Source organism: Pseudophryne corroboree, chromosome 2 (assembly GCF_028390025.1).
Source record: "Pseudophryne corroboree isolate aPseCor3 chromosome 2, aPseCor3.hap2, whole genome shotgun sequence".
NCBI lineage: Eukaryota > Metazoa > Chordata > Amphibia > Anura > Myobatrachidae > Pseudophryne > Pseudophryne corroboree.
The window spans coordinates 677,222,659-677,230,136 of NC_086445.1; the positions used below are offsets into that span (position 1 = coordinate 677,222,659).

General features: G+C 49.1%; 1 protein-coding gene across 2 annotated transcripts in view; it reads right to left on the bottom strand.

The window, feature by feature from the left end:
* Positions 1–6,602, bottom strand: part of ELK4 (ETS transcription factor ELK4) — a 166,630-nt gene extending 160,028 nt beyond the window's left edge. For both annotated transcript variants that reach the window (XM_063955143.1, XM_063955142.1), the window contains exon 1: positions 6,430–6,602. The gene's annotated coding sequence lies outside the window, so the exon portion shown is untranslated. The remainder of the gene's footprint in view (positions 1–6,429) is intronic.
* Between the last annotated feature and the right edge of the window lie 876 nt (positions 6,603–7,478).

The following is a 7,478-nucleotide window of genomic DNA, read 5'->3' on the forward strand; positions in this document are numbered from 1 at the left end:
AGGCCCGACACCCACAGCTGCTCTGTAGCAGCTTCCACTATCCCGGACCCACGCCTATTGGAAGGGGGGAAGGGATGTGGAAATCGTTGAAAAAAGAAAAACTTAGAAAAAATTCCAATGAATGGACAAACTCCACAAGCCTTCTAACTGTCGAGCACAGAAAAAACACTGAGGTACTCTGGGATATGGAGGGGAGAAGTAATTTCAAAATTAATTTATCAGTGCCTTCTTCCTGTGGAAGCCGTCCATATCCCAAGAGTGCTCCAGTGGCCCCTAGTGGATGAAAAAGAAAAAGGATTTACCGGTAGGTATCAAAATCCTGTTTTCTCATACGTCCTAGATGATGCTGGGGTCCACTTCATGACCATGGGGTTTATACTAAAGCTCCAGTACGGGCGGGAGAGTGCGGATGACCCTGCAGCACCGATTGACCGAACTTGAGGTCTTCATCGGCCAAGGTGTCAAACTTGTAGAATTTTGCAAATGTGTTTGACCCCGACCAAGTAGCTGCTCGACAAAGTTGCAATGTCGAGACCCCCCGGGCAGCCGCCCAGGATGAGCCCACCTTCCTAGTGGAATGGGCCTTCACCGATGTCCGTAACGGCAATCCAGCCATAGTATGAGCGTGCTGAATCGTACTTCTGATCCAAAGCGCAATAGTCTGCTTGGAAGCAGGACACCCAATCTTGTTGGGAGCATACAGGACAAACAAAGACTCTGTTTTCCGTATTCGAGCTGTTCTAGCGACATAAATCTTCAAAGCTCTAACCACATCTAGAGACTGACTCAGTGAACGTGTCAGTAACTACTGGCACCACAATAGGTTGATTTATGTGGAAAGATGAAACCACCTTTGGAAGAAAATGTTGACGAGTTTCTCAACTCTGCCCTATCTTCATGGAAGATCAGGTAAGGGCTCTTGTGAGACAAGGCCCCCAACTCAGACACCCGCCGTGCGGATGCCAATGCCAAAAGCATCACCACTTACCAAGTGAGAAACTTCAACTCTATCTCTTGTAGAGGCTCAAACCAATCCGATTGAAGAAACTGCAACACCACATGGTGCCACTGGAGGCAGAAATGGAGGCTGGATGTGCAGAACCCCTTTCACGAAGGTCTGAACCTTTGGAAGAGAGGCCAATTGTTTTTGGAAGAACACTGACAAGGCAGAAATCTGAACCTTGATTGACCCCAATCGGAGGCCCGCCTCCACACCAGCCTGCAGAAAATGGAGAAACGTCCCAGCTGAAACTCTTCCGTAGGAGCCTTCTTGGATTCACACCAAGACACATTTTCTCCAAATACGGTGGTAATGTTTTGACGTTACTCCTTTCCTGGCCTGAATAAGGGTGGGGATGACTTCCTCGGGAATACCCTTACGGGCTAGGATCCAGCGCTCAACAGCCATGCAGTCAAACGTAGCCGCGCCAAGTCTTGATACACGCATGTCCCCTGCTGCAGCAGGTCCTCGCGAAGAGGAAGAGGCCGAGGATCTTCTATGAGCAATTCCTGAAGATCTGGGTACCAAGCCCTCCTTGGCCAGTCTGGGGCATTGAAGATTGCTCGAATTCTTGTTCTCCTAATGATCCTGAGCACCTTTGGGATCAGCAGAAGTGGAGGGAAGACATACACCGACCGGAACACCCACTGGGCCACTAGCGCATCCACTGCTATTTCTTGAGGGTCTCTCAACCTGGAACAATATTTCTGAAGCTTCTTGTTGAGACGAGATGCCGTCATGTTTACTTGAGGAACTCCCCAAAGACTTGTCACCTCTGCAAAGACTTCTTGGTGGAGGCCCCACTCTCCTGAAGGGAGATCGTGTCTGCTGAGGAAGTCTGCTTCCCAGTTGTCTACTCCCGGAATGAAAATTGCCGACAGAGCCTTTACATGTCTTTCTGCCCAGAGGAGGATCTTCGTTACCTCTGCCATTGCTGCTCTGCTTTTCGTTCCGCCCTGCATGTTTATGTATGCGACTACTGTTACATTGTCCGACTGGATCTGCACGGAATGATCTTGAAGAAGATGTAGCGCTTGTTGAAGGCCGTTGTAAATGGCTCTCAATTCCAGCACGTTTATGTGAAGGCAGGCTTCCGGACTTGACCATTTTCCTTGGAAGCGTTCTCCCTGACAGCTCCCCAGCCTCGGAGACTTACATCCGTGGTTACCAGGAGCCAGTCCTGAATCCCGAAACTGCGTCCCTCTAGTAGGCGAGAACTGTGTAGCCACCACAGGAGCGAAATCCTGGCTTTTGACGACAGGATTATCTTCCGGTGCATGTGTAGGTGGGATCTCGACCACTTGTCCAACAGGTCCCACAGGAATACCCTGGCATGGAACCTGCCAAACTGTATGGCCTCGTAGGCCGCCACCATCTTCTCCAACAACCGAATGCACTGAAGGATCGACACACTCAATGGTTTCAATATCTGTTTTACCATTTTTTGGATTTCCAGAGCCTTTTCCACCGGACGAAATACTCTCTGAACTTCTGTGTCCAGAATCATCCCGAGAAAAGACAATCTTGTCATGGGTACCAACTGTGACTTTGGATAATTTATGATCCAACCGTGTTGTTGGAGTATTGACAGGGAGAGTGTGATGTTTTGTAACAACTGCTCCCTGGATCTCACCTTTATCAGGAGATCGTCTAGATAAGGAATTATATGGACTCCTTTTTGACGCAGGAGAACCACACCTTGGTGAATACCCTCGGCGCCGTGGAGAGACCGAAAGGTAATGTCTGGAATTGGTAATGGCAATCCTGAACTGCGAATCTCAGATAAGCCTGGTGAGGAGGATAAATGGGAACATGCAGGTAAGCATTTTTTATGTCTACAGACACCATGTAGTCCCCTTCCTCCAGACTGGAAATCACTGCACTCAGTGATTCCATTTTGAACTTGAATTGTTTCAAGTAGAGATTCACATTTTTCAGGTTTAGGATCGGTCTGACCGAGCCGTCCGGCTTCGGAACTACAAAAGAGACTTGAATAAAACCCCTCTCCTTGTTGTGACAAAGGTACCAGGACTATGACCTGATCCTGACATAATTTTTGGATTGCCGCGGTTACTGCTTCCCTTTCTGGAAGAGAAGCTGGCAAGGTCGATTTGAAAAATGGGCATGGGGGGGGGGGGGGGAACGTCTTGAAACTCCAACTTGTATCCCTGGGACACTATTTGCAACACCCAGGGATCCAGGCCAGACAGAATCCAACCTTGGCTGAATAGTTTGCGACGTGCCCCCACCTGAGCTGCCTCCCGCAAAGAAGCCCCAGCGTCATGCTGAAGATTTGGCAGAAGTAGGGGTAGACTTCTGCTCCTGGGAAACTGAAGCTGCTGTGGACTTCTTTCCCTTTCCCCTGCCCGCAAAGAAGGGGGAACCTCTCGCTTTTTTGTATTTATTGGGCCGAAAGGACTGCATGTGCGGGCGATACGTCTTTTTTGCCGGTGCAGGAGCAGAGGGCAAAAATGTCGACTTACCTGCGGTATCCGCCGAGACTAACGCATCCAGTCCATCGCCAAATAAGGCCTCACCTTTATATGGGAGAGCCTCCATATTTCTTTTGGACTCTGCATCCGTGTTCCACTGGCGAATCCACAAAGCCCGCCGAGCCGATACTGCCATGGTAGCGGCTTGTGAACTCAAGAGTCCAATATCTTTCATCGCTTCTAGCATGTAGGCGGCAGCGTCTTTGATAGTCCCTAACTTAAGGAGTATCTCATCTTTATCAATCGTGTCAATTTCTGATGACACGCTTTCTGACCATTTTTCAATGGCGCGACTCACCCACGCGCAAGCAATTTTGGGCCTGAGCAGCGTACCATTGGCAACATAAATGGATTTCAATGTAGTTTCCATCTATCGGTCTGTCGGCTCTTTTAGTGAAGCCGTGCCAGGCGCAGTGAGAATTACCTTCTTTGTCAACCTGGACAGTGCACTGTCTAACACAGGGGGTGACTCCCATTTTTTCCTGTACTCCACCGGGAAAGGATAAGCTATCTGAATTCTCTTGGGAATACGAAATTTGTTTTCGGGATTCACCCACATCCCTTCAAAGAGTGTATTAAGCTCGTGGGAAGGAGGGAAAGTGACCTCAGATTTCTTTTCTTTATAGAAATAAGCCTTCTCCTGAGTTACAGGAGTGGCTTCCGTCACGGATGTCACATCCAGAACTTCCCTTATAGTCACAATTATCATATTGTATATTTTTTGCCAATTTATGATCTATTTCTCTGGAGTCACTATCGTCGACACAAGAATCAGTGTCCGTGTCGGTATAAGTATTCACAATATTCGCAAATGGTCTCTTATGTGACCCAGGGGGGTCGCCTGCGGATGGAACAGAGCCCTGAAAAATCACATCCTCCACAGATTTTCTCCAGCACTCAGCATGAGATTCAGACTTATCTAATCTCCTATTGATATGATGCATACTATCACGTATTTTTCACCCATGCAGGCTCTTGGTGTGCCGGCAGCGCCACCACATTACACTTCTGTGTCCCTAAAATGGTTTCCTCCGGGGAGGAACTCCCTGCCTCTGACAGGTCTTACACACGTGTACAACACACACACACACACACACACACACAGACACACTGGGACTTATAGGGGACAGACCTACAGTAAAATCTGTCAGAGGGACACAGTTTAGGAGCAGCCAGTTCACAACCCCAGCGCCAGTATCTAATGCCTGTGAACACAGAATGCCCACTGACATGCAGCACTTTTTACACAGTAAAACACACTTGTAAAGCACCAAATTCGCTTGTACCCCCTCCTGTTTTGCACCCTGATACTTGTAGTCAGAAGTGAAGGAGGACCAGCGATGTCTCTGCAGCCTGAGAGAGAAAATGGCACTGAGCAGTGTGCTGGCTGCCTGAGGAAGAAACTCCGCCCTTTCTACCTCAGAAACTTTTCATATTTATACTGGCGGGGGTAGGGCTGTTCCTGGGTATCTTATGCCCCCTTTTTGCCAGTTTATAGAGGTGTTTTTGCCCCCCCCCCCTGCAGTGCCTGTGTGTGTGGACAGCAATGGCGCGCTGCGCTGTACCTCAGCCGTCACTTTTCTTGATAGAAGAGCTGTCTTCTTCTACTGACCTGCCTTCTGGCTCTGTGAGGGGGGTGACGGCGTGCTGTGGGAGTGAGCATCTAGACACGGCTAGCGTTCAGTACCCTTCAGGAGCTAATCGTGTCCTGTCAGCCAGAAGCAGAACCATGAAACTCTTCAGGAAGTTGGTTCCTACTTCTGCCCCCTCAGTCCCACGAAGCGGGGAGACTGATGCTAGCAGTTCTCCCTGAAAACAAAAAACCTAACGTAAGTCTTTTCAGAGAAGCTCAGTAGAGCTCCCCTAGAGTGCATCCAGTCTACCTGGGCACATTTCTAAAACTGAGGTCTGGAGGAGGGGCATAGAGGGAGGAGCCAGTTCACACCCATTGAAAAGTCTTAAGAGTGCCCATGGCTCCTGCGGAACCGTCTATACCCCATGGTCATGAAGTGGAGCCCAGCATCCTCTAGGACGTATGAGAAAATAACAAAAAATTATCCTGCAGTGAGAACGGCCGGTCCAGAGTTACAGTCAGCCATAATGTGACCCACTGTAGTCTGAACCATACAATTGGTACAAGAACACCATCAGTGGAAGCAACTGACATATAAAAGGTGCACAAACTAATTTATTCGGAACAAGTGGTACGCCGCTGTGCAGACTGTGATCCCAATTAATTTATCTAATCCCCAGCATCATACAGTGGGTGTTTTCGGGTAAACAGCTGATATTTTTTAATAAATGGGCCCCTAAAATGCATGATGAACAGGATTTTAATGTAAGCATTGCACAAGTTTGCCTTATTTGTATGACCTATCCCTGCCAGTGTACAAAGCCATTTTTTATAAAATCTTTAATTTACAGTACATGCACAGCCACTAACATCTAAGCAAGTCACAATCCGATACATACAGCTTTCATATGGCTACACCCAGGCTTAATTACAACCACAACACCTATCCAGCAGCCGTACTTAACTTTCCCCAGCAAACCTGCGCTGTGAGGTACACAGACTGCATTACCAAGAAAGCACTATGCAACAAGTGTGACAGGTCTCTAGTATGTGACAGGTCTCTAGTCTCCCACAGCCGGGCTCACATAAGACAGGCACACTCTACACGTACACTCACAATACTTACAAACTGTAAGTATACACACCACACACAGTTATATACAACACACACTGTACACAAACACTATACACGTGTATTTACAAACAAAACAGTCACTGGCAGCAGACAAACGCACACTGTATAATATATACACGGAAACACCTGGTGACTGCAGCCCGCATTGCACACGGAACATGTCACTGGGCACACACACACTATGTACATCCTGTGTCCACACTGCAACGCCCCCACTTCCCCGCCATACCCGCTGTCTGGTCACCAGGGTCCGTCGCGCCCCATGTCCCCCCCTCCTCCTGCTGCTGTCGCTGTCGGGCTCAGCTTGCCGAGCTCAGGCACTGTGCAGCACGGTCCGCCATCCGTCACCACGTCACTTCCGGGGTTAAGGTAATGGCGTCAGAGTAAAGGGGCAAGGCTATGTGTATGGCGTGTAACACATTATGGCTGCGCGTAGCCAGAGAGGGAGGGTCCTAATAGCAAGATGCAGATTGGGCAGTGTATCTCTCTAGATCACAGGTTCTCAAACTCGGTCCTCAGGACTCCACACAGTGCATGTTTTGCAGGTCTCCTCACAGAATCACAAGTAACATAATTAGCTCTACCTGTGGACCTTTTAAAATGTGTCAGTGAGTAATTAATACACCTGTGCACTTACTGGGTTACCTGCAAAACATGCACTGTGTGGGGTCCTGAGGACCGAGTTTGAGAACCACTGCTCTTTATAGATGGATAGATAGAGAGAAAGCTAGATTTCTCTAACGTCCTAAGTGGATGCTGGGGACTCCGTAAGGACCATGGGGAATAGCGGCTCCGCAGGAGACTGGGCACATCTAAAGAAAGCTTTAGGACTATCTGGTGTGCACTGGCTCCTCCCCCTATGACCCTCCTCCAAGCCTCAGTTAGATCTCTGTGCCCGAACGAGAAGGGTGCACACTAGGGGCTCTCCTGAGCTTCTTAGTGAAAGTTTTAGATTAGGTTTTTTATTTTCAGTGAGACCTGCTGGCAACAGGCTCACTGCATCGAGGGACTAAGGGGAGAAGAAGCAAACTCACCTGCGTGCAGAGTGGATTGGGCTTCTTAGGCTACTGGACATTAGCTCCAGAGGGACGATCACAGGCCCAGCTTGGATGGGTCCCAGAGCCGCGCCGCCGGCCCCCTTACAGAGCCAGAAGGCAAAAGAGGTCCGGAAAATCGGCGGCAGAAGACGTCCTGTCTTCAACAAGGTAGCGCACAGCACTGCAGCTGTGCGCCATTGCTCTCAGCACACTTCACACTTCGGTCACTGAGGGTGCAGGG